Source organism: Podarcis pityusensis, assembly GCF_964106645.2.
Source record: "Podarcis pityusensis genome assembly, chromosome: 3".
Lineage (NCBI taxonomy): Eukaryota > Metazoa > Chordata > Lepidosauria > Squamata > Lacertidae > Podarcis > Podarcis pityusensis.
The window spans coordinates 59,429,692-59,457,454 of record NC_138026.1 but is presented as its reverse complement, the minus strand read 5'-3'; the positions used below and the strand labels follow the sequence as shown (position 1 = coordinate 59,457,454).

General features: G+C 44.4%; 1 long non-coding RNA gene across 1 annotated transcript; it reads right to left on the bottom strand.

Annotated features, from left to right (window-relative positions):
* Positions 1-1,808: 1,808 nt before the first annotated feature.
* LOC308474420 lies at positions 1,809-27,474 on the bottom strand. The gene is made up of 2 exons (XR_013984715.1): positions 27,394-27,474; positions 1,809-1,923 (listed from the first exon to the last, which is right to left on the bottom strand). It is a non-coding gene; the product is annotated as an uncharacterized lncRNA (long non-coding RNA).
* Between the last annotated feature and the right edge of the window lie 289 nt (positions 27,475-27,763).

Below are 27,763 nucleotides of genomic sequence, written 5' to 3'. Positions count from 1 at the left end.
TCATTTTTCTGAGCATGGAAATATATGTTTAATGCTATTAAACCGAGTTAGAAAGAGTACAAACTCCTGTCTTTGCTGCTACCTTTTGCTTTCGGATGAACACACTACCACTGTTCTCACCCATGGGCAGAACGATGCAGAATATTCACCTCAATGGACTGATAATCTGACTCAGTATTCCCTTCGAAACAAATCAAGTAGTCCTTCTTGATTGTGTCAGTCTAGAGAGAGAGAGAAAAACCAGTGAGAGTGACACATACACTAAGGCAGGAGTGGCTCACCTGGTGGTGCAGAGTCCTACCACCAAGCACTAGTGTGCTTGCCACTTACCAGGAGACGTAGGGGTGAGGCAGCAGCAAGATTAGGGCTGCCATGACCTGATACTGTCTCACCCTTCACCTCCCAAGAAGTAGAAGCAACAGGGCTGCCCAGAGGCAATTGTTGCGTCTTTGCCCCACTGTGTGAGCTGCTCCTGAACCAAGAAAAACTCAAACACACCTTCAAAATGCACCAAGAAGTCCCTTCTCCACTGTCTCATCCATTGTTCCACTGCCTTTCTGCCTGTCACACAATTTTGGGGACATGCACTTGTTGTATGACTCTAAATTTCTCTGTTTTCAATTCCAGCTCTGACATTGCTCATTGGCTAAGAAGAACACTGAAATGTCTGGGCAAGATCCTGTCTCACAGAGCAGCGGCTTTGATTGATACCTGCACATTTTGTTTCAAAAGGTTTGGTCTAAAGAGAATAGCAACTTTAAAAAATAATAATTAAGAGTTTGTCCCCAGTTACCTTTGGGCCTGGAACAGATGTACCCCTGTACCTGCCTCTCTGTAGATCTGTGCTCAGTCCTGGCTCATATTCATTTGTCTTCCCAGCTAATTACCCGGCTGGAATTTAATAAAACCAAGCTCATTCTTTCAGGCAAACTGGAAGAAATTAAAACTTCATCAAGTTGCTTTAACCTATCACCTGCACGGAAGCTTCTTCCAGGGAGACCCAAGCAGAAGAGTGTGCTCAGTGGAATCCTTTGTTCCACCAGGGGCAGGGACTGGAACACTGTGGGTCTAATTCAGGTGGTGTCATGTGTGGCCCAGACTCACTGAAATAAATTAGGTTTAAGTGCTTCTGTCAGGTGATTATAGTGGGACTTAAGCATATCCAACTTTGGCCTTAGCGTTAAATTCTACATAGCAGTGGAATAAATAAAGCTTCAAGACTAGTTGGAATAATATCCCATATGGATGTGTCTCGAGAAAGGGAAATAGAACTGCAAATGAGTGCCACGTGCAAGGGATCTGTTGCTTTCCTCAAACGTCCAAAGTGTTCCTGTCTCACTCTGTATATTTACTCTCTGCAGGACTGAGCAAAATTTAGCTCTGGTGTATCCCTGGCATGCAAGCTGAAGGTTTCAAATTACTGATGAGGTCTTCTTTAAATGTGGTATTAAGAGTACCTTGGAGTTCTGAGCGATATCATCCATCCTTTTTTAGATCTGTCTGTTCATCACAATATTGTGCCAGAGTTTGTTAGGTAAACATGATTGACAGATACCCATCTTTATCCTTTTCACTGCTGGAGGTCAGCGCTGGGGAAAGGTAATGCTTTTTTAATTAGCTGTTGAGCGGATTGAATTTCCTTTGTGTGGGGCTGCAGGCTGCTGTCCTACGAGGCAGCGTGTCTGAAGAAACCAGTGATCATTTTCACGTGTGATACTAAACAATCCCCTCTTCTTGCACTATCTCTGTCACTTGTGGAAATGTATTCTTGTGGCTTAAATACAAAAGATGAATCTGATGCATATGTTAAGCAACACAGATTTTATTTTTCATTGTAGATTGGTCTAAGCACAAACAGATTTGAGTCCATGTGTGAAAACCAAACAGCCTGTGGGTTTGTATTCAGTTCTTTGGCATCATGTGCTGAAATAAAAACAACAACACAGAATTAGGAATCCTATGAACAACACAACATCTCTTAGGGCCAAAATAAAGCTTCAATCTTTGGAGAAAATATAACAATGCTGAAAGCACACGAGAGTTACAGAAGCCAGATGAATGCAGTATTGGACACATATTTGACTGCACTTTAATAGAAAAAAGAAATGTAACTTTAGGACATACAAGCTGTCTGTAATAGTAGTTTCTGCTAGTTAAACTCCAAAGTTAACAAAAACACTCCTGGTTGACTTGGCAAGCGGCACCAAAGCAACAGTCTTCCTTAGCAGATGCTTTGTTTAGGCCTTAGGTCTTTTCGAATCTTCATTCTACATCAAAAATTCTGAAATTTGATCCTTGTGAACTTCTTTAAGACATAGTACAAAATGTTCAAATCTCCACATTTTAGTGCAAATTCCTATCACAGTGTTCCAAAGCAGTTTCCCCTGAAATAACGCATTTTGCACCAATAATGCCATCAGGGCTTTTTTTTTTCAGCCAGAACTCACCCGAACTCAGTTCTGGCACCTCTCAAGTGGGCGGCAAAGCCGTTATAAAAGAACATGGGAGGCATTCATGGTGAGTGTTTTCTAAAAATAATAGTACATCATGGACCTGTTGCATACGAAGGAATTGTGGGAGACACCAGCTGGGGAACCCCCAAGGGAGGAAGGCTCAGAACCTAGGGACAACGTTGAGTGGTTAGAGGGAGAAGACTGGGAACAGGTGGTGTTGGAAGCTAAAGGGGTAACAGGGCTTAGTGAGTGGGGAGAGTCTGTGCAGACCGAAGTCCAGAAACAGAGGCAGAAACAGAAGCAGGAGGGGAGGGAAGCTGAGAGGCAGAGATGGGTCAGACTTGTGAAGAGGCACAGGTGTCTCCTCCTCCTGCTGTGACAAGCTCCTTTCCCAGAACCAGGAGACACATGAAGCAGGAGCAAAAAAGACAGGCATGCAAACACAGTCTGATTGCTTGGAGAAAAGCCTGGAGAGGAGGAGACAAAGAAGGCTATGGGGATGTGGGATCTTTAGTCTCAGCAACTGATCCATGGGGGCAAGACCTGAGTTGTGCTCATTAGGCTTGACACTCTTGTGCAGATCCTACAGTGGTACCTCTGGATGTGAATGGGATCCGTTCCAGAGCCCCGATCGCATCCTGAAGCGAATGCAACCCGTGTCTGCGTGTGCGTGGGTCACTATTCGCCGCTTCTGAGCATGCGTGTGATGTCATTTTGAGCATCATCTGTGCATGCGTCAGCGGAGAAACCTGGAAGTAACGTGCTCTGTTACTTCCGGGTCACCGAAAATATTCACCCCGAAGCATATTTACCCGAGGTATGACTGTATTTGCTAATAAAGAGTTAGCTCCAGTTTGCTTGGTGTGATTTGCTGTTGGCTCGCTCCTGTCATATTTCCCCATGTGCGTATTTCCCCTAGTATGTGCATTTTTGTACACATTAGTTGGCTGGAGAACTGCATTGCGAAATTTAGAGAAATATGGTTTGCAAAGAATGGGTGTGTTTTGGTTCAAATATTGTTTCAGAAAGTGCCAGTGTGATAAGATTTGCCTTTAAATGTAAGCTAAATTAACACCCCCCCTTAAATGTCCTACGCGCTAGTACTATAGCCAAAAATCAACACCAGATAATATTTAGCACAGCTCTAATGGAAATGAATGCACTTCCTGAAAGATCTTCTCCTTAAGAGGCAAATCAGCAGAAGATGGAAGCACAGTGTCAGGTAACTGCCATCAGTGTCGGAGGGAGAGAGCAAAAGCCAGAGGGATTCCAGAGAGCGTCCAGAGATCGGGAGAAGCAGCCCATCTTCTGGGGAAGAGAATCAGCGTAGCACCAGTGGAGAAGGGGGGCAGATGGGGGAAGCGGTGAGGCGGTCCCATGACTCCTTGCCTGGGACCAGCGGGGAGAGTAGGGCTCCTCCGTTGCCCACGCCCTCCTTGCGCAGAAGGCTTTCGCGCAGAGAGAGTAGGAGGAGACTAGGCATCAAAGAGCTTCTTTGCTGGAAGAAGTTTAAGAAACGCCCTCTGACGGATTCTGCCAGCGATTGAGTCAGCCACCGGTGAGTGGCTGTCCGGACAGAAAAGGTTCACTTTGGCAACCCAGCCAGGTGTTTGCACCCAGCCGGGGAGATAGGCACCTGCTTACGCACGAGCAACCCCTAGAACCATTACAGCAATCCGTCAGTCCCTGCAGGCCACGACGAGAAGGGGGAGGAAGGGCCGGTGCAGGGAAATGAGAAAGCCTGGCTGTCAACCAGCAGGGGCAGCAGCCAGGCCAGCAACCAATAGAAGTGCCCCAGCCTGACCCTCCCAAGGCAGCTATAGCCATTGAAGTGGTGCTAGAACTCCCAAATGGGCACCCAGTCAAAGTGGAGGGGCTGCTGGATTCTGGCAGCTCGTGTAATTTCTTCAGCAGAGACTTCGCTCTGGAGCACCAGCTCCACCTGTTGCCACTAGATTTTCCCTTGCAGGTGACCACCACTGATGGCAGGGAACTACTGGGAGGGGAAGTGACACACCAGACACCGCCAATGCGGATGAGTGTTTCCAGGCACACAGAAACCATTGCCTTTCACGTGGCCACGCTGGCAGGACCCCCAATAATACTGGGAATGAGCTGGCTGACAATACATGACCCAGTGGTGTCATGGCATCAGCGGTCGCTCACCTTTGGGTCAGCTTACTGCTTAGAACACTGTCTGGGAGGGAAGGAACCAAGAATAACTGTGGCCAGGGTGGCTGGGGTGGCCCTGGAGGAAAAAGGGCAGGTGCCACCACAATATGCAGATTTGAAGGAGGTCTTCAGCGAGAGGGAGGCAGACAGACTGCCCCCCCACAGGCCATTTGACTGCCAAATCAACCTGCTTCCAGGGGCTCAGTTACCGGTGGGTAAGCTGTATGCCATGTCCGACCGGGAGATGCAGGAGTTGAGGCAGTTTATTGACAAGAACCTGAAGAGAGGTTTCATAAGGGAATCAAAGGCGGTGGGAGGCAGTCCAGTGTTCTTTGTGGACAAAAAAGAGACTAATCAGCCCAGATTAGTCGTGGATTACAGGGCCGTAAACCTGGTGTCAGAACCCGTGACTTTCCCAATGCCCAGGATTGACGATATTTTGACACGTGTGAGGCAGGGGAAGATTTTTTTTTAAAATGATGTTTATTGAGAATTTTAAAATTACAAAAAAAAAGAGAAAAAGAAGGAAAAAACAAGAAACAAATAGCAATTAAACAATACAAATCGATAAAAGTCAAAAGCAAAAAGCAAAAACAAAACACATAGCACATCAAAATCAGAAAACAAAAATAAGCCACAAAGATTTAAAAACAGATCCAATATTCCCAAATCCTTAACTGTCATTACCTTATTTCATCGACCTCCTCACACCTCCCTTTTTTTGTATTCTAGCTGTTGATTGTCACAGCAAATCCTTTCCATTTTTCATAATATTCTGTCATTAAATTACCTTAATCTATTTTAACCTTATCTTACCATAAAGAACCCTAAAACTTAAAACTTAAATCTTATTTATACCAATTTCTCATAGCCATAGCATATTCTTACATAGTTCTTTTTAACATTTCTGCTAAAGCCAAATAATTTCATTCCAACATTTTTCTAATACTCATTAATTTTAGAAAACATTCCTAAGTAGAATTTTTTAAAACTTTCTTCCAATCTTCATCCAACGTCTCTTCCTCCTGGTCTTGGGTTTTGTCAGTCCTTTCTATCTCATCCATCTAGTTCATTAACCTGGTAACCTTATGTCCGAGGCCCTTAAGTCTCTTCCATGTCCCTTCCGCAGATCTTCTTCATATTTATACCTGTACTTTACTTTGTCTTCTGCTCCTTTCACTCATGAAGACTCCAGCTTGACAATATTTTTGTCCCTTCTCGACAGATCAGCCCCTTTTCCATAGTCCACACTGAACTCCATGTGGTATTTAAAAGCATGTTTCAAGGTCCCTCCAAAGTTGAGGACCCCCACAACTCCAAACTCCTCCCGGCCCAACGCCAGACTTGAAAAGTAAAAACATCCCTGCATGGGGGGGGGGGTCTATCCAGCCCCCCATCTCCAAGCCAAACAAGACTCTATCTCTCCAAATCTGGCTTTTTCCAGGTTCATTCGTCAGGTCCAACAACTCATGTTCCTGCTGGGCCACAGTTCCCTCTGTCTCTGCCTCCTGGGGTCCAGCCACAACCTCCTCCCTCATCTGATCTGACAGAGCACACTCCTGAATTGATTCCTGAGTGGGTTCTATATAGATACCCACTACCTGTCCAAAATTTCTGATCGCAACAGTCATCAAATCTGTCTTCTCATGTAACTGTTCCAATAAAGCACTTGTCTTGCAGAAAGCACGCACCAGAGCCTACGAGTACATTGTTGTGCAAGGTCAAAGTCTGATCCCACGATCTTAATCTATTGCAGCTGCAAAGCTCCCCAGTTCAGATTTAATAACAGTTTCACAAGCTCCCTCTAGGGGAAGAACTTCTATTTGTATCCATCTTTCTCTCTCTTTTTTATAAAGCAGATCTAACAACAAAGTTTCCTTTTTCAGATATTTTGTCAATATTTTGTTCCTTTTAACTGCGAAGGAGAACAATGGAATCACTATGTTTCTCTTCTTTTAACTGTCTGTCAAAAACGTTTGTCTATAGTCAATGAACTCCGAAAACGTCTGTCCTGACACCCCGCTCCCAGGTTCAAGACGGTGGAAAATTGCTTTTCTTTACACACTCTTCTGCAGGTTTAAACAGTCCAGAAAAAATCCCCCCCTCTTCTCCTGCTTCCAAAGGGGGTTCAGTAATTTTAGATGATGAAAGTTGATCCTTTACAAACGGTTTTCTAAACTCTAGCTTGCCATGTCTTTGCTTTAATCTTTCTACAAAAAGTGGAAGGCTGACTTCCTGTTTAGACCTTCCCGCTTCAGTGCCAAATTAAAAGGAATTTCTTAGTCCAATTTTCCTTTCTACTCACGGGTCGTTGTTTAGAGTCCAATTGTCCAAATTTAACCTACTCACGGGTAGTTGTTTTTGTAGCCAGATTGTCACAGGAAAAAGGTAGCGCTCTCCGGTAACGGCTGTGCGGCTTCGCTCCACAGAAGAAGCAGTTGACTCTCAGCACCGCGCCACTTGCCCCGCTTCGCTCCGGAGCCCGTAACTGGGTTCCTTTGCAAATTGGGGGGGGGGGGCGCGAAAGGTGTCCGCCGAGTCCCACGGTCACAGGCTTCACCCGCCTGTGATTTTTTAAAGGGTCCCCGCTTCGCCGTAGCGGAACAGACCCGATTTCCGTAGAGCCAGTCCCTCCGGATCAGAGGGAGTCCGCCATTACCGATGGCGCCACCCCGGAAGTGAGGCAGGGGAAGATTTTTACCAAGCTGGACCTCAGGGGGGCATACAATCTGATTAGGATAAGGGAGGGGGACGAATGGAAAACGACCATGTTCACCCCCCTGGGGGCTTTTGAGTACTTAGTTATGCCATTTGGATTACAGTCGGGGTCCGCCTGCTTTCAAGCCTTCATGCACCATGTGTTGGGGTCCCTGCTGTACAAGAACTGTGTAGCCTTTTTGGATGACGTCTTAATCTATTCGGACAATGAAACGCAACACGTCAGAGACGTCAGGGAGGTGCTACAGAGACTGAAGAAGCATCAGTTGTGGGTCAAGCTGGAAAAATGCCAATTCCATGCCAGGGAGGTCGAGTTCCTGGGGTACAGGTTGTCAGACAAAGGACTGGCCATGGATCCAGGCAAGGTGAAGGCAGTGCTGGAATGGAAGGCCCCCCAAAAAAGAAAGGATGTGCAGAGGTTCCTAGGCTTCAGCAACTTCTACAGGAAGTTCATAAAGAACTTCGCTCACTTGACAGCGCCCATAACGGATTGTCTTAGTAGCAAAAAGAAGTTCGCATGGACAGAGGATGCGCAGCAATCCTTTGAAAAACTGAAGAAGGCGTTCACCTTGGAAGAGCAGCTCCTGCACGTGGATCCGGAGAAGCCCATGAGACTGGAGACGGACGCGTCCGACCGCGTGATTGGAGCGGTACTTTTGCAACCCGGGTCCAAGGAGAACTGGCGACCGTGTGCCTTTTTCTCTAGGAAGCTGAGCAAGTCGGAGCAAAACTATATGGTGTATGACCGAGAACTGCTTGCGATCTATGCGGCATTTTGGCAATCAAGACATCTATTGATAGGGGCGCGGCACAAGATCCAGGTCCGAACTGACCACAAGAACTTGGAATACTGGCGGACCGCGTGAGTGCTCAACCAGAGACAGATCAGATGGTCCCAGGAGTTTGCCAAGTTTTTCTTCGAGATCCGATACGTGCCAGGAGAGGAAAACGTAAGGGCAGATGCTCTCTCCCGGAAACCAGAGTACATGGAAGGAGAGGGGCCACTAGAGACCAGGCACGTGTTCCCCGAGGACCGGTGGGTGTGTGGGGAAGCGTTGGTTGGGAAACGAGAACTGGCAGGCTCACCAGAGACGATGAGTTTGCTCAGACAAAAATCAGGGAACTCAGGGACGGAAAGGAAGACAATGGAGGGTTTGAGGAAAAGGAAGGGCTACTGTACTATAAGGGGGCGCTGTATGTACCAGGGGAGACTTTGAGGGGGAAGGTACTTAGACAACTCCATGACAACCCAACAGCTGGGCACTTTGAACAGCACAAGACCATGCTACTTGTCACCAGGCAGTTCTGGTGGCCAAAGGTGCAGGAAGACATACGAGAATATGTACGAGGGTGCGACCAATGCCAGAGGGCAAAGGGGGAAAGGACTGCCCCCACAGGGCTACTGGAACCCTTACCTACACCGGAAAGGCCCTGGGAGGTGGTGTCCATTGATTTTATGACAGATCTGCCCAAGTCAAGGGGAAAGACAGCGGTCATGGTAGTGGTCGATCTACTGACTAAAATGTGCCATTTCGTAGCTTGTTCGCATGCAGTATCGGCAGAGGAGACAGCCAGGCTGTTTGTGGACCACATTTTTAGACTGCATGGGACCCCATTGAGGGTAATCTCAGATCGCGGGAAACAATTTACCTCCCGGTTCTGGTGGAGACTCATGAGCTTGCTGCAGGTCGAGGTGAGCTTCTCGACGGCGAGGCACCCAGAAACCAACGGACAAGCCGAAAGAGCGAACGGTATACTCCAGCAGTACCTACGCTGCTATGTCAGCGAGAGGCAGAACGATTGGGTAGAGAAATTAGCTCTGGCTGAATTTGCGTACAATAACGCTGAACACGTGTCCACGGGAATGAGCCCTTTCATGGCCAATTACGGGTGTCACCCCAGGGCCTTCCTGGGGCGGGGGGAGGAAGGATGGAGTGTACCTGCGGCTGAGCAATTTGCGGAGGAAATGGAGGCCTTACACCAGCAACTCAGGCTGAACTTGGAGCGGGCCAAGGAAGTTTACAAGAGGCAGGCAGACAGGCACCGTCGGGAGGGGGAGGCCATACGGGTGGGAGACCGGGTGTGGTTGTCATCCCAAGGGTTGCCCCTAAAGGGAGGGTGCAAGAAGTTGCAGCCTAGGCGGCTGGGGCCTTTTGAGGTAATACAGCAGGTTAACCCAGTGGCATTTAAACTCAAGTTGCCTGACAGCATGAAGATACACCCGGTGTTCCATAGGTCCCCACTTTCACATTACTGGGAGGGGCGGGAATTCCGGGACGGGAGGGAGGAGAGGGAACACTGTAACGAAGCTACGGAAATACTTGATTCGAGGTGGCAAGGTCGCCAGGTAGAGTACTTGGTAGCCTGGGAGGGAGAACCCAGGTCTGAAAACACTTGGGTCCCTGCTGAATCAAACACTGACGGGTATCTGGTGGAAGATTTTCATGGTTTGTTCCCGGGTAAGCCCAAACCATTAGCTAGATTCTGGGAGGAAGAATTTGGACCCACAGACGACGAAGGGGACTTTGTGGGTTTTCCTGCCTCCAAAGAGGAGGGAGGGGAGGTGTCCGAGGGAGAAGAATCAGACTGGGAGGTTCAACCAGCTGGAAGAGATCCGAGAGGATGGGAGGCTGGTTTTGAATCCTCAGAAGATGATGACAGTTCTTTCAGGGGATTCCCTGCATCGTCGGTCAAGGAGAGAGAGGAGGATGTATCGGAAGATCGCGCCAGGGGTGGGGGGTGGGTCCTGAGGGGGAGGTGGATGTCAGGGAACTGCCATCAGTGCCGGAGGGAGAGAGCAAAAGCCAGAGGGATTCCAGAGAGCTCCAGAGAGATCGGGAGAAGCAGCCCATCTTCTGGGGAAGAGAATCAGCGTAGCACCAGTGGAGAAGGGGGGCAGATGGGGGAAGCAGCGAGGCGGTCCCATGACTCCTTGTCTGGGACCAGAGGGGAGAGTAGGGCTCCTCCGTTGCCCACGCCCTCCTTGCGCAGAAGGCTTTCGCGCAGAGAGGGTAGGAGGAGACTAGGCGTCAAAGAGCTTCTTTGCTGGAAGAAGTTTAAGAAACGCCCACTGACGGATTCTGCCAGCGATTGAGTCAGCCACGGGTGAGTGGCTGTCCGGAGAGAAAAGGTTCACTTTGGCAACCCAGCCAGGTGTTTGCACCCAGCCGGGGAGATAGGCACCTGCTTATGCACGAGCAACTCCTAGAACCATTACACACAGGGACATGCGTATGGTGTACTTGTTACAAATGAATGAGTCTGAGTAAAAAAATTAATAACCCTAAGTTGAAATTTAGTATGGCCATTGGGGCTAAATAAAGTGTGTTGGGGTTACGGATGGGAGAGAAATTTGATACCATTTTCATTCAAAGCTGAATCTGTCAAATTCACATTTCCCGAAACAATAGGAGATCCGAAACGCAGCCCTCCTTCGAAGTTCACACTTATCCAAATTTTGTGATGCCGTTCGCCAATCGACCAGTGTTCACAAAAAATGCACGTCTTAGGTGAAATTGTGCATAGAAATGAATATATTTGTTAGAATAGCATACAAAACACAATACATTAGCAAAATTGCTTGGAAAAATATTACATTAGTCAAAAACTGTGTATAAAAATGTGTTAATTAAGAGACCTTCTTACTAAAGTGCTGAAGAATTTTCATGAAGATTTTTTTTAATGCAAATTGCTGCAGAAGAGTGGAGAACTGTGTTTTTGACTGGAAAAATGAGAAACCGAGAGAACTGAAAATTGACAGATTCTTCCATACCAAGTTGGGGTACAAAGCCGGTTTCCAGCTCTCTAGTTGATCATCCCTTAGTTATAGACCTAAATTGATGGATGTTTACAGCGAAGGATTTTCTTTGGAGTGCTTATACATACAAAAGAAAGGAAAGAAAGAAAGAAGAAAAGTTATTTATGCTAAAGGTACAAGCAAATCTACCCTCAGGCTTCAGGCCTTTTCTTTTGAACTATAAATGCCACGTGTCTTCTTTATATTCTGTGATCACAGAAGAATGCAAGTAATAAGAAATGAGTTTTTAATTTGTCTGCAGTTGTTGTTAGTCCTACTACTGCGATTCCAGCATTTGGGGAGAGGCAGCCAGAGGGTGGGTTCTTCTTTGAAATATCATTGTCTCAAGCTTTCCAGCCCACTTAATTGGCCTGAGGAAAAGGTGGGGGGGGGGTTATGGGCTAAGATTTATAAACAAATAGTCCATTATGCTTCTCATTAGTTGGAAGAATACCTGTATAAGTGGAAGCTGTCAGTTACAATAAGCACCCCCTCTCTTTTTGCTTATATAATAATCCTAGCATTCAAAAGACTAATCACTACACACTGATCTACAAAGCATCTTATTTCCTCATCAAATTTCCCTACTCGGCTTAGCCATGCTTGTCAGCTTCCCAGCGCCCCTTTTCAATAACTGGCTTATTCTTAGCGTCCAGCCAAGAAGCATTCCTAGGAGTAAACCATGGAAGAATGAAGACCTAATTTCTTTATCTCACTCCAGGAGAGATTTCTCCTCACGCTCATGGGAAAGGTCACACAGGTAATTTGGGCTGCTGGTTCGCATTAAGAGGAGGAGGCATATATAGCACATTGAGGCCCTTTGTCTAAGAAACCAGAGGGCCACCAAGGATGAAGGAAGGACATAAATGGGCAGCAGTGAATCAAAGGTCCCCCCCTTAAAGATAATCACCCATTTTATTTTTAAAAAAATTAAGGAACGGCATTAAATAGCCTTAAGCTGATGGGGTTTATTCCCCTCTTCTTTTTAACAACAGTGAATTAATTTTTTTTATATATAAATGAAATGAAAGCTCTAGAAAGAAAGAAAAATCCTGAAAATTTCTGAATAACCACATTAGGGACAATCTGAAGGAAACGCTGCCTGCATAAGTCCCATTAAAGTTAGGGAAGGCATGTCCTTATGAAACTGGGAATGTAAGGCAAGGGAATGGAAGTCCACTTCCAATTGGAAATTCAGAACTTATTACACCCATAACACACAGAGTTCGGGCAAACTGTGTTTTGGGACTCACAGTTTGCCTAAAGTCCCAGGGTTATGGGTGAAATAAGTTCTGTTTTGGAACTCTGGTTTCCAGAAAAATGGGGGAAAGAACAAAAAATGAAGATCCAGATGCAATCCCTGTGGCTTGAAATGGCTGTGGTATCCATGCGTATTGTGTGATACAATGCTAGCATTCCTGTAGGGATACATTCTTCACTACTATAATCTACAGCACCAGACAGAAAGGGTAGATTTGTCATTATATTCCCAAAGGGAAATAAAGTTGTGATTCCTTTATTTATATTTAAGTATATGTTTGTGGGGGGAAGTTGTTTTTCTCATTTTCTCAATTTTTTTTTCTTTAATAAATTTGCACGCACGCACACACACATATTGAAAGGCTCTAAATATTTATGAAACTAACATAAGTAACTTAATGAAACAGTCCGCTGAAGCAAAGCATAATTGCTGTGGCTGGTTCTGGAGAGAATATTTGCAAATCATACCATTATTCTCTCTTTTACTTTAACTGCAATCCTACTGAGTTAAAAGGGACTTACTCCCAGGTAAGTGTGTTGCAATCCTATATAGACTTATCTTATAGTAAGCCCCTCTGAACTTAGTGTAACTTACTATGCCCATTGGTTGGTTGGTTGGGCTCACCCCCTGGGGAATCCCCAGACCCAGATCTCCCTGCCATTAGCTAATCTGCAGACAGGCCTGCCATCCTCCCCAGCTGGCTGCCAGCTGGCTGGCAAGGCCCGTGGCTAGGTGGCAATGCCACCTGAGCATTTAAGATAAGCTGACATCTTGGTAGGCATGCTTGGGGTTGTGCTTTTAGGTGTCTATTTGATTTTCATTCTGGAAAATATTTATGGCCAAATTAAATTGTGATTGTGTGTGTGTATTTGTGTGTGTTGGGTATCTCTCACTAATTTAACTTGCATCTTGAATGCAACTATTTTTACCTGACAATAAGAAGTTGGGCATCTCTAGACAGCTGTCATTTTTGTGGGCTTCAAATGTCAAATCTCATAAGCTGTCAGCTGTCACATACTGTCAAATATCCATGGCTTCCCATTGTATATTACCTACAAAATGCTGTTCAGTGCTATATACCACTGCACATTATATAATTAATGCTATCAACTATAAAATACTATTAGATATAATATACCAGTGGTTCATAAGCCATATTCTGAGCAGCCCTTGGTATTTGGAAACTGATCAGAGGCTCCCAAATGGAAAACCAGTAACTGTCACTATTTTGTGAGAAAGGTTTGAGCGCATACCAGAGCTTTAGGTTTGTGCAATTAAAGTGGCTTAAAGGGCTCTGTCAACTTAGTTCAGTAAATCCACACTGAAAAAGAAATGGACTTATTGCAGTTTGGAAAGTGATGGGAAAAGCCTTTGAAAAGTGTGCAGTGAGAAAATCACTAACAGGAAGATGTGTAAACACCCTCCAAGCAAATCAGGATGAATGTTCACGATCTAATAAATGCCTTGCAAATAAACCATAGTGAATGCTCAGTAAGGAGGGGATATAAACCACTTTGAGGTGGGGTTTTTTAATAATTAAGTGGTATGTAATTTATGTGAAATGAATGAATGAATAAATAAATAAATAAATAAATAATCAAGCCACCAGGTAAGCTTTGTACAAGCAAATGATGATGAACGTTCAATAAGCAGGTCATCTGGAGGAGCCTATTGTGAAGAAACCTTCCCAAATCCTCACCACAACTGCTTCTCTTCTGCAATGCACAGCCGCAGCTGAATGCTGAGAATGTTCTACAGCACATTCTCAGTGGGTGATGGTGTATCAACCTAGAGAATATTCAACAGTAAGATTTGGCAGAGGAAAATTCTGAGAAGAATTTTCAGCAGCAGATAGATTCATTTCAGCTACAGATTCTTCCCACACAATGGTAGTATCACTCTGTCATCAGCATCACAGAGAAAGCAGGGGGAAAACAGAGGTGTGGCATAATCTCTACCGTATTTCTCAATGCATAGGAATGTAAGAAGAGCTCTGCTGGATCGGACCAAAGACTAATCTAGTCCAACATCCTGTTCTCACACATGGCTAACCAGATGCCTATGAGAAGCCCACAAGCAGCCTATGAGGGCAACATCCCCACTTCTGTTCCCCAGCAACTGCAGTTTATAAGGGGCTGCTGAAATCAACAGAATACTCTATTATTATTTTTAAGAAGAATTTAAAGCCAGGGCTCGGAATGGAAGATACCATTTTCATAATTAGATAAGTTAATAATGACTTTTGGTAGGCTGCCTTGCATAGGTAATATTACACTTCAAATGTGAACATTCCAGACAGGACAGTAGGGGAGCTTCAATGCTGCCTGAATAATATTCTGGCCCAAGCGAGGGATTGACAGAAGATTAACACTTTAAGCAAAAGCTCCTGCCTGCAGAGATTCTCTTACATAAAATAGAAGCGCCAGTGGTACTGAGAGGAGCAGCAAAGTTGAGTGGGGTCCAGTTGCTATGTTACATCAAGAAGAGTTGACTGAGATAGTTGTGCACATAAGAGACTGGTTCCAGACACTCATCAGTCTATAGAAGGTTCTCTGCACACTCTTCCTTCTGCTCTTACCACACTCAATCCAGGAATGAGCTCTCATATGCAAACACAGTCTTTAATATTAAGAATACATTTTATTGCTGGGACTTCCATAAGCACTGGTTCAAACTATGTCCAAGGAAGCTTATTCCTCATGGTCCAGTATGCTTGCTGACCTCTCATAGGTCCAAACTTTAGAATGGGTGGCAGTAATGTCATTATTATTTCAATCAATGGGTGAGCGTGGGCAGAGGAAGATTTAGGGCATATGCATAACAATTGCACTGCAGTTTCTCAGACTGAATAGCCTTTTGAAAAATGTCTTCTGTGAACCAAACCAGGACGTGAATAGCACATCCAGAGATGTTCTTGATGGCAGTCTCTAAAGTTAAATACTTCCATTCCCCTACAGTCTGAACTTGTTAGGTTTTCTTCTTCTTGAGATATGGTAAGAGGAAGGGTGTGTGTGTGTGTGTGTGTGTGTGTGTGTGTGTGTGTGTGTTGAATGGGCTCATATTAGTCATATTTTACCTGTTTTATTAATGGTTGGGTATACTTTAGTGCTTCAGTGCCAGCATTTTGGCAATGATATTCCAACAGCTTGGGCATGCTGGCATCACCAGGCAGAAGAATCTAGTGTTTTTGATGCCCAAAGAGAGCACAAGAATGTCATTGCTTGATCCGTAAGTTGCCATTGGGTGCCCCTCTCATTGGGAATGATGCATCAATGGTCCTGCATCATTGTGTAAACCCAGCTGAGCAAAGCTAGCAGGTACAGAAGAAGCTTGCATAGTAGCATTGCTTCTCACTTAGCCACAAGGCGCTATCCACCCGTCAGTGAAAAGGAAATCGCTCCATGGGCGCTATGACAATACAGAGGCCGCTGGGAACTTTCCCAAATGGAGTAAAGGGAGTGGCATGCGACTCTCTCAGATTCCTTTTGGCCTTCCTAGTAGTGCTTGCCAAGCCAAAGTAAGCGAAGCAGGAGTCACACTCCGTTTTCTCTGCTGCTACATGGAAAGGGTGAAATGGGTAGATAGAATGACTGGGTCTCAGCAACACCTGCCATGCTGCTTCCATATCTTCCCTGCTCAGAACCTTTGCCACTGGGCAGGCTTAAAAATCTCATTGCATTAATCACAGCCTCGTTTTCAAAAGCATTGCCGGTGAAGAAATTGCCTGAACGCTGATCTAATTTATCACAAGATTGCACAAGCAGGTTGATTTTCTTCTTCTGGTTTGGGAAGCAAGAACAAAGCAGAGACCCAACACCTACTGCACAGCTTAAAAGCATTCTCACTACTCTCAGACTCTTATCTCTTTCTCAGGTTACTGTAGTTTGTCCCTGTCATGCCACTGCAGTGAGTGCTGAAGCCTGGTGAGATAATACTTGGCCCAGTCCCAGGCAATCATTTTTGAGTAATTCATTTGGGCACCACACACCCAGCCTCCACATTTTCCAGCCAAGGGTACAGTTACCCGTTTCCTTGTTTGTCTTTGGAATGCTGTGGCATAGAATTCAGGCCCAGCCCATCTCCAGCACTGAGCAGGGAGTCCAGTGGAATAGAAAACATCTTGCAAGGAAAAGCATGCTGTGCCCGGGCAGGTTCTTTGGATAATTTCTTATCATGCTAGGTGCAACCTATGTTGCCTTATCCCTTAGTACCAGTCATGTGCTCTGAATACAGAGCCACTAAAGCAAAGCCACTTCCAGAGGGGCATCCAGGTTAATCTGCAGTAACAAAAACAACGAAGAAACACATAGCACTTTAAAGCCTAACATTTTTATTATGGATTCAGCTTTTGGAGGTCAAAGCCTGCTTGATCATGCATCTGATGAGTGGCCTCTGGTCCAGAAAAATCGGTGCCATATTAAATCTGTTGAATAGGCCAAGAAACCTTGTCATGATAAATGTGCTGGTGTTAAACATGCCACAAGTATCTATATTTTTTGTTGTAAATGGAACAAAGGCACACAAGTGATTTGTATATGTATTCCTGCACATACGGCAGGCATAGACAACCTTGGCCCTCTAGATATTTTGAGACTACACTCCCATGATCCCTAGCTAACAGGACAAGTGGTCATGGATGATGGGAATTGTAGTCCCAAAACATCTGAAGGGCCGAGGTTGCCTATGCCTGACATACGGGCTCTGCAATCAACATAATGAAGGAGTATCAAAGAGACTGCATGCATGGCTACATCCTCTATTGAAGTGAACGTCCAAAATGTTGCATTATGAAGTACTTCTTGCTTTGGATTCCAGCCCTTCCATCCCACCTGGTTTTCTGCTTCCCCCCTCCAACAGTCAAATCAACAATCTCTAGCTACCAAGCATGCCCATTCCACATTTGTTTTTAGGGGTGGTGGCAGGTGATTCCTCCAAAGACCATGTACTTCTGAAAACTTTGAGGTTGCCTCAAGCCTGCGGAAATCTCTCTTTTGCGCATGGACGGTGCCATGTTGACATCACAAGCAATGGCCCTCACTGAATGAACATCAGAAAAAGAGGGAACCAGTGGGGCCTGGCAACAAACATTGCACTTTGGGATGCTGCTGCTCAGTCTTCTAGTCAAGCAGCTGTGCCTTCTTTCAGGAAAATCCATTCAAGTTCTGCTTCTACCTGGGTTTTGTCTCTCCCCCATCCCCAATAATGAGTCAGTATGCCATGCCTACTGAGCACGCTCAGTCCTCCTTGGGCTTATGGGGGGGGGGGTCTCATTCAGGTTTTCCTCCCCAATGTTTTTCATACTTCTGAAAACCTTGGGTTTTTCTTTAGCTAACGGATGACTGTCTTATGTGTGCATGTTTAAGTTGTGTAAGATATGGGGTGCTATCTAACTAACTCATCCCAATGGTGCACACATTTCTATTTATGCAACAGAACTTACCCTCATCTCCTCCTTCTGCCCCCCATCTCTTCCGGTTTTCCAACCCCCCCCCCCTCCAGAGCAGATTTGGGAAGGGTGCAGGGCACATATGGAGGGAGGAGAGGGGAAGTTCTTAAGAATTAACTCATTTCAGCATTTTATCAGAGTGCTAAAGAATAGTCCAAAGGAGGTTTTAATATCCCCCATGATAGTGTGTGCATAATTTTAGCCATATGAATTTTATCATTATCTCAACTGTTGCCATATTTATACAGAGATATGCGGGATAGGTCGTGAGATTTTATTCTGGATTTCTTTTTAATTAGTTTCATTAACCAAGGAACCACTGTTGCTGAAACAGATGTTGTGGTCCATTAATAGCTCTCAGCTGCCTATGGCAAACTGTGGAGCCATGCATGGAGAACTCCTAACTCAGAAGAGGAACAAGTGTAGTCTGCATAATAACATGAGCGGCAACCTATGAATTATTTTATTTTCTTCCAATTTGTGTATTTTTCATCTGGCTCTTTTTACCCCTTTGGCATCTTTCTCTGTCACTCACTCTCTGATCCGGCATTTCTGCTGAAATTTGCTGGATTTATTTGATGCAATCTCAACAAGGGAAAATAACATGAACATGAGGCAATCCTCTTTTCTTAAAAACCTAATTTATAACCTCTCCAAATAGTTTCATGCAGCATGCCTTTTGCTGTTCCCAAGATAACTCATGTCACAATATTTTGTTTGTGTTCAGGATCTTGGTATAGGCCAATGTGTCCTGTAATTTCCCATAAATTTGTACTGAGAATAGAAGAGACAATCAGAACCATTCTATGAAGGGTGGAAGAAGGGTCTGTGGCAGACGAACCACTGCTTCCTAAACAGAACAGTAGCTAGGTGATCTTGTGCCCCTGGCAGAACTGTCCAGATTGCGCCCCCTTGCCATGGACAAATTAGCTCTTCTTTCTGCCTCTCCTCCAACCCCCCCCCCCCCACCATTCAATTCACCCTCTATTCAAAACCTTTTCTTATGAGGCAATAATTGATATTTTTATTTATAGACATATTTATGGACATATTTTAAGCTGATTTTGCACGCCTCCCTCACCTGCGCCCCTGGTCCACCTTGCCACCCACTAGCTACAGCCCTGTTCCTAAACCATGTTAGGCTCACATGGACCAAAGTCAAATATATAGAGAAGGTTTTTTAACCTCACCTCTGCCCACTTTCCCCCACCTGTTTTTCATTCTTTCTTTTTGTCATGCCCCCATTTGGGTTTCCTGAATGAGTGGGACCTTATACATATACCAATAAAGGTAAAGTTTCAAAAAGGTAAGACATTTTAGATACCGTGGTTCAATTACTGCTATATAGCCTGAAAGAGACAAAGTGTTTTCCTTTCACTTTTAAAAATCATTACATACATTTTTCCCCCAAAATGCACCATAATTATCAAAAATTAACCTATTAAAATTTTTGGACCTCTAAAGAGCTATTTTTTGTGCAACAGAGAATAGCATCCAAAACACCCAACAAAGTTGATGGTTCTTCTGGGGGAATGCAGTGCAAAAGTGAGAGAGGTGTCAGTTGGCAGAATGGAAAGAGGAGGCATTTTTTAGAGGGAGTGGGGTGAAGAAGCAAGGGTGAGATGAGTGCTATCCTGAATGAAGGATAGAAGGGAACTGTCTGAAAGAGGACAAGGCATTGCCACCACAAGCAAGCCTGCAGGAGGCAAGAAGGCAAGCACAGCACCCAGATTCAAATCTGCCACCCCTCCCAGAGTGCCACTTGAGGAAACTGCTTCAGAAGGGCTCCTGGTAGCACCAGCCATGGCCATCACACATGCTGGCAATTTTAAAATATAGACACCTTTTAACTTCTTCGCATTCCAGGATAAAGGGACACAAGGAATCACATGATAGCAGTTCTGCAGAAGGGAGAAAACCCCAAGATTCTTGGGACAGAACAGCCTATGCCAGCCTGATGCCTTCCAGATGTTTTGAACCACAACTCCTATTAGCCCCAGCCAGCAAAAGCTCCTGGCTGGGGCTGATGGGGCTGGTAACCTAAAATATCTTGCCAAAAACTGGGATAGAACATTTATTCAAAATAAAATGTTTTCTGGAACCTGCTGAGGTTTTTCTCTCTCCTTGAGAGTGCTCAGGGCTAGTAATTAACCATGAAGTTTAACTGGTTAGCTGGCTGATTATTGATTGATGCTGCCTTGTATGATTTCTTCATAGACACCTGTTTTAGGATTTTATTTGCTGCATTTTATTTTGATTATAGTACTTATCCTTCTCTACTGCACAGTAAAGATACATTTTACTTTGCTATAACAGCAAAGACTTCTGCTGGTATCTTATTTTACTTGGTGTGTGTGTGTGTGTTTAAAATCTGTATGCTGTTCCGTTTCCAGTTGCTGGAATCACTAAAACTGCAAATTGCGTGTGACACACATCCTCTCAAGTGTTTTCAAGGACACTTGGTTGTCTTCCATGAATTAAACTCTCACAGTTATAAAAACATTTCGTTGCCAGGCTAATATTTCAGTGCCTTCATAATGCAGAGGGAAAACAGATATGTAAAAATGATTTTCTTCCAGAGATGAAAAGCTGGATTTGTTTGGTTTTTGTAAACTTTACATTGTAGCATGGCTAATGTTTTAAAATGCTGCAAGAAAAGCTTCAGCTTTATTTGAAGTCTATATTGTGAAACAATGTAAATAAATAAAAATAATTGAAAAAAATATCTCAGCTGCGCATTTTTGCAAGATATTCTGGGAGGGTGTCCTGTTTGTAGTACAACAATGATGTGTAATTCCATTCAAGAAGTGACAGGCGTCTGTACAACCTGGGAGGTTTTCACTCCAAGACAAAAGTGTGGCAGGTTACTATCTGAGAGAAGATGTTTGCAAATGACACAGCCTTGACAGCACATTCCAAGGAACCTCTAGAGCAGCCTTTCTCAACCTGTGGGTCCCCAGATGTTGTTGAACGACAACTCCCATCACCCCTAGCTAGCAAGGCCAGAGCTCAGGGATGATGGGAGTTGTAGTCCAACAACATCTGGGGACCCACAGGTTGAGAACCGCTGCCTAAAGAGATTCATTAACTGTTTTGCCCAAGCCTGTATGGAGTTCAGCCTCACCACCAGCCTGATGAAGAAGAAGAAGGACATTCTGGGTCGGGACATTGCCAACACTCCATGCACCAGCATTGGTGACCCCACACTCAAGGTGGCAGATGATTTTGTCTCCCTGGGCTCCACCATAACCAGCAACCTCTCCATTGATGCAGAGCTTGACAAACATTTTGGCAAGGCATCTACAGCAATGGCTCGCCTCTCCAAAAGGGTATTTGATGAGAACAACAAATACTCAGAGGAAGGTCTATCAGGTCTGTGTGTTGAACACGCTGCTTCATGGAAGTGAGTAATGGGCAACTTACACCTGCCTCAGTGACACCTCAGTGCCTTCCATCAGGAAGATTTTGAGCATCACATGGCAGGACAGAGTCTCAAACAAAGATGTGCTCTCCCAAGCCCACATTCCCACCATGTTCGCATGGCTTAGTCATGTCCACAGAATGGAAGATGGCAGGATCCCCAAGGATGTGCTCTATGATGAGCTAGGTTCAGGCACCAGGCCCATTGGCAGACCAACTCTGCACTACAAAGTTGTCTGCAAACATGACATGAAGGCTGGCGACATAACCCCTGCTGTATCAGAATCCCTTGCAGATGATCACAGTGCCCACATGGACAACTGTTTTCCTGTCTGTCCTGAACGATCTTTGCATTAATCAAAGGTGTCATCTTTCCTATATAGTATTTATATATGTTATGAGAAAATTGAAAAACATGGGCAAACCTATGTATGCCTGAGCAAAATCTGGAAAATTCTACTTTGACTTCAGACAGCTCTTGAGACAATAACTATTAAACTATTAACTATTAAACACATTTCTCAGGGATCTGGCACAAATTATGTTGTGTCACAATGTATAACACCTGGGGCAATTCAACAAACATGTGGTCAAATCCCCAAATCAGTTGCAACAGCTATTTTGGCTTCTACACTCTCCCAGACATTCAGCTCCCACCAGATTTGCCTAGGCATTTTCTAGATGTTCAGGATTCGTTGGTCGCATGCCCCATTTTAATGTTATCTAGAAAACGAATGCAACCTACAGACATACATATTTGTGCATTGTGTTCCACATGATTTTCAGCCTGGTTAAAGCTTACACAATAGTTATCTCGCTTTTTATTGTTGTTTTGTTATGAAGTCATGCCCAGAAAGCGAGCGGGCAGCTAGGTATCATGTTGCATAAGTGCTCAGTGCCATGTGGAAGACAACGACATGAATCAATAATGCCGTCTGGGAAATGGCTTAGAATAAAATATTGCAGGAGAGAGTACAAAACATCGCCCAGAAGGAGGTTTCGGTGTTGATTAAATATGGCTGCCTCAGCTCTCTTCAGTTCAATGACAGATGAGGAGTGCTTCAAACTTCAGCTTTTGCTTCAGCATATTCTGAACAAGGGGCTACTCAAATTGCAGCGAAAACACATGTTGGCCTGCCCAGGTATGTGAGGATTGTCTGACTGCCTTGGGCTGCCCTCTGAAGGCTGAACTTGTGTACACTGTGAAGAAGAAAACTTCCCTCAGTTTGCTGACTTCTAAACAATCAAATTAAAGCAGACTCCCAGATCTCAAGACATTTTTGTCGAGAGGTCCCAAAACAAACAAAAAGGACAGAATTTAAAACTCTATTTGCAAAGGTTTGCAAAGCAGTCAAAAAGCTCAGGAAGAACAGGACAGGTAATCTAGAAGATTCGGGGCGGGGGGGGGGAGATACCTCACAAAAGAGTATTCTATATGAAAATCATCATAGGAGGTAAGGCCATAAATGAATACTTTAAAACATATGTTTGTGCTGACTATGGCAATAAGCTAAGTTAGGCTTTTCTTATTTCTTCCATGTGTAAGTTTGCTTGGCATTCAAAACATATGGTGCCACTTGGAAAAAGAAATATAACCTGTTTTAGCCCACTACCCTGGGTATACAGCTGAGCCAAAGAACCAAGATTGTTGTAGAAGCCAGTTTGTCTACTGTTATTGACACCACTTGGGTTGTCAGATCTAAACTAACCATACATTTTAAATCTTGGATACCTGCCTTGTCAATAAATTATCTACCGATATCACTAGGAGAAACATACCCACTTGCATCCAGCACTAATTACCCACAGGACCTGAACTCACAGCTACCATTTTTTTTAATAAACCAGAGTTTGCTCATTAATGAATTACATTTACCATCTCAAGCCTACTAATAAAAATAAATACTGGTGGCTGTGTTGGGTCCACAGAATTGAAATAAATACCTCATTGATGCCATTTTTTTAGTTTTTTTAATTTATCTATCTATCTAACTAACTATATATTGCAATGACTAACAAACCAGATATATTAAATTATTTTAGAAAAACATTTCACCTTCCACTTTATTCAGCTGATTGTATGTGAACCAAAGGATGCTGTCTTTTGCCTCACTTTCTTCTAAGCACTATTATACTTCTGTGTGTTCCTATTACAGTGGTACCTCGGGTTAAGAACTTAATTTGTTCTGGAGGTCCATTCTTAACCTGAAACTGTTCTTAACCACTTTAGCTAATGGGGCCTCCTACTGCCGCTGCACCGCCAGAGCACAATTTCTATTCTCATCCTGAAGCAAAGTTCTTAATCCGAGGTACTATTTCTGGGTTATTGGAGTCTGTAACCTGAAGTGTCTGTAACCCGAGGTACCACTGTACTGACAGATGTGAAGCCACATCTGGCTTCAGGGTTTGAGGATCCCCAGTCAGCCTGGTCTTGATGAGCCACCCGCTTAATTTGTTCATGGGCAAACTGCTGGTTTGCCTGCCCACTCATGGTGATGATGGCGATGTTAGAGGTGCTGGCAAATGCTAGATGGACAAATGCCAGTTCACAGCAGAAATAATTCAGAAGAACCAGATTGAAGAACAGAGTCTAGGCTTTGCACTTATTTCTGAATGGTATCTGCTATTATTTGGGCCTCTACTGCTGTAGCCCAACATCAGACCTATCTGTTGCCCCTTTAGCTATGCACAGACTGAGTCAAGTACATTTGTAGCTATGCAAGGCTTCCATTTGATCCTAAAAGCTGTTAAGTGCATGCACCATGACATCCATGGCCAGCAGGGTCTTACCATGCATGCCCCTGAGTTTCTGGGGATATTCGGCATCATGGAGGCTACATTTTTCATAGTTCCTTGCATCCCTGAATGCCAATGATGCAGTGAGGAAAGCTCTGGGATGTTGAAATGCATCCATTTGAGGTCAGACCTGATTCTAAAGCAAACTAGGCCCAATCCTATATAGATCCAGGGAAGACCTGTTATTCTGGTGTACAATAACCTCCTTCAAATTTGGGAGTCTGTCCTATATATATATGTGTGTGTGTGTGTGTGTGTGTGTGTGTGTGTAAATTAACAAGAGCACCAAATATCTTTGTTTCACATAATATAATTTCTGCATAGGAATTTTCATTCAAGTTAAAATGTAACAAAGCAAGCCACAGTTGAACTACTCGTAGACACTACAGGCTTGTTAATATCTGTTCTGAAAACTGAAGGAAAGTACTGTCTTCTAATGGACATCTGGCTGACCACTGTGGGTATAGGATGCTGTGCTACATGGGCCACTAGCCTGATCCAGCAGAGGTATTATGATGGTGTTGGAGGAGACTCTTGAGAGTCCCATGGACTGCAAGAAGATCAAACCTCTCCTTCTTAAGGAAATCAGCCCTGAGTGCTCACTGGAAGGACAAATCGTGAAGCTGAGGGTCCAATACTTTGGCCACCTCATGAGAAGAGAAGACTCCCTGGAAAAGACCCTGATGTCGGGAAAGATGGAGGGCACAAGGAGAAGGGGACGACAGAGGACGAGATGGTTGGATAGTGTTCGCGAAGCTACCAGCATGAGTTTGACCAAACTGCAGGAGGCAGTGGAAGACAGGAGTGCCTGGCGTGCTCTGGTCCATGGGGTCACGAAGAGTCGGACACAACTAAACGACTAAACAACAACAAAGGTGGTGATCGAAGATGCAAGAAGCTGTGTTATACAGAGGTGGCCTGATAACCCATCTTAACTAGTACTGGGAGCTGTTCTCCATGGTCCATGGAGCCACCTACAAGCTATGTCAACAATCAGTCAATGTCGGTTCTTTCACCAAGCTGTATTAGCCATGGCATCATTTTAAAACACTGTGTGCACATTGCTGGTTTCTCCATAGTTTATAGATGGCTTATTGGAAGAAGAAAGTCTTTAGCAGGTACTGTAAAGACAACAGAGATAGTGCCCAATATTCAAACCTAAACCTCTAAAGAACCAGTGCTGGTTCTTTAGTCCATTGATGTATCCACAGTACTCTGACTGTATTGAAACAAGGACACACTGAAGGGAATTTCTGACCGGACACAGCTTGCTGCAACATGTGCCTATATGGTGGGAGTCTCATATCTTCAGGTTGTGACATCTGAAGCAGCTCTTCATATCTCATAGTGACTTATTATTTGATTGCTCAGAAAACACAGGAGTCTTTTGCCTGATATTACGGGATGTGAACACTGACAAGATTTGATGGATTGGACTTACTGTAATTATTAATACTATCATCTCCTGGATGCAACATGTAAAAGTGGAAATCCTTTGGCCCCAGTAATGTGACCACCAACATGAGATGGAAGGAAATGTTGCCATATTGTCACTGATATTCTGTTGTATCATATTTTACTTCCTTCCTCATAAGGAGAGCAAATCTGTCTACGTATTGCTGCCTAGATAAAAGGCATGCTACACTTCAAAGCAGCTGAAGTAAACAGTAACATTTCCTTCAATGGACATAGGAGCTAACTGTGAGTAATAGAATTACCAGGTCAAAACTGGACACTTGCTTTTGTCTTAAATTTATGAATCCCATGGGCAAAAATGAGCATTTGGCCGGTCACTATGACTCCCCATGAGAATTATTTAGTGAATCTGGTCTCATTCAGAAATATGAAGGTTTCATCTGTGCCACCCTCCCCCAACCAGGCACCCTTCAGAGGTTTTGGACTACAACTCCCATCGGCATGCTAGCTGGGGCTGATGAGAGTTGTAGTCCAAAACTACCAAACAATACCTGGTTGAAGAAGGCTGATCTGTGCAATGCATGGTGTGATAAAGCTTTTCAAACTGGTTTTATTTCCCCACACCCAATTGATGTCCTCGACAAACCCTTTTGCTTATTTATTATTTCCTGTCTGTGTTGCTGTGTTTTTGGTGAAAATAAAGATGAAGAGTTGGGTTTTTTAGAAGATAGAACCATTGTGTCTCTTACTTCCATAGCATCTGAATAATATTGCAGCTCCATTGACCATACACTTGCCACCATATGTACTAAGAGTTATGTGTCATGCTGGCAAGTCCTGGATTTTTGTGTGTATGTGTGTCTATGATAAGGAGACCAGTATAGAATTTCTGTGCCCCCAAAACACTTCTAAGATGCTTCCGCTATCAAGGGGAAATATGTGCACCATATGTGTCACACACACACACACACACACACACACACACACACACCACATATAGTTTATTGGTGAACCTTCTTCCAGTTTCCATCAGACAAACAGCAGAGCCAAACAGGATTCATACCAAAGCTACCAGCATACATCTGGGTAGCCTGAGCAGTCTTCCCCAGTATGAACTGTGGGCAGGAATTTTCAGGTGGTGGATAGTGAGTAGGAGCTGGGGTGCTTAATCCTTCATGCATTCACCACATTTTCTTTTTAGCCCTGATGTTTTGCCCTGCAGGGAGGAAGCAGCAGGTGGGCAGGGGTTAAGCAAACCATCCTGCCCACTGACCTGCCCTACTATCACTGCTTTACAGCAGAGATGGGCAGCCAGGGTTTCCAAATATGCATCTGCCCCCCTACAGCATCTTTTCTTGTACCCCCACCTGGCTTCTTTCAGCTATTCCTCTGACATTACCGAACTGGCTTAGAATGGCTCTGCTGGGGAAATGTTCCACTGGCAGAATTGGGGCATGCTGTCAGTGTCATGCGCCATTGTGGCAGTTGTCTCTGGCATCCCACCATCATAGTGAGGCTTTGGCTGAATCCTATAGCTCCTCAGCCAGCCAATCTTCAGTAATAGATCATGCATTTTGTGTCCGTGTCCCCCCCCCCTCCAAAAAAAGCCACACACCAAGAAAGTCTTGTCATGCAGAAAAGCATTTCTAACTTTCTCACTGGCACCGCTGACCAATTTTGTTCTAAGTGGCAAAATTTTGAATCATAAATATGAAAAAAAATAGCACGAAAAGTTTCTCTAGATTACCATTTTTCAATTGCTTCCACCCCCCTTCAAGTCACTTCCTGCTGTCTCCCACCCCCTCAGTATTTCTCCCTCTCCCCTCTCCTTTTTAAAAAATACAATTTTCTTTCAAGTCCTCTACAGTTACAGTGTTTCGGCCATCAAAGTCCCCTCCCAGCCATTTTCATTTACCTTGTGACTCTGACCCTTTGTGAGGCTGAGCATTTTCAGAGTAAACTGATCCTGAAGGTCCCCAAGGATGTTATTCTCATTTATTCACTCAGCCCTTTGAATGGAACGGCCTGCATTTGGCAGTGGTTCAGCAGAGTCAGATTCAAAGAACACACTATCCTCCAATCTCTCCCTCCCTCCCTCCTCCCTCCCTCCCTTAGTTTCTTCCTTTGCAAAAATAAAGAATTTTTAATAAAAAAATACAATTGTAGGCTTTTTCTGATATAAGGCACAAGGTTTGTGAAGGAGCGTTAATAGATGTCAATCATTTAACACGCCGCATTTCATTCATAGCTGCTGGTGGACACGAAGAGAAGAGAAAGAATAAAAG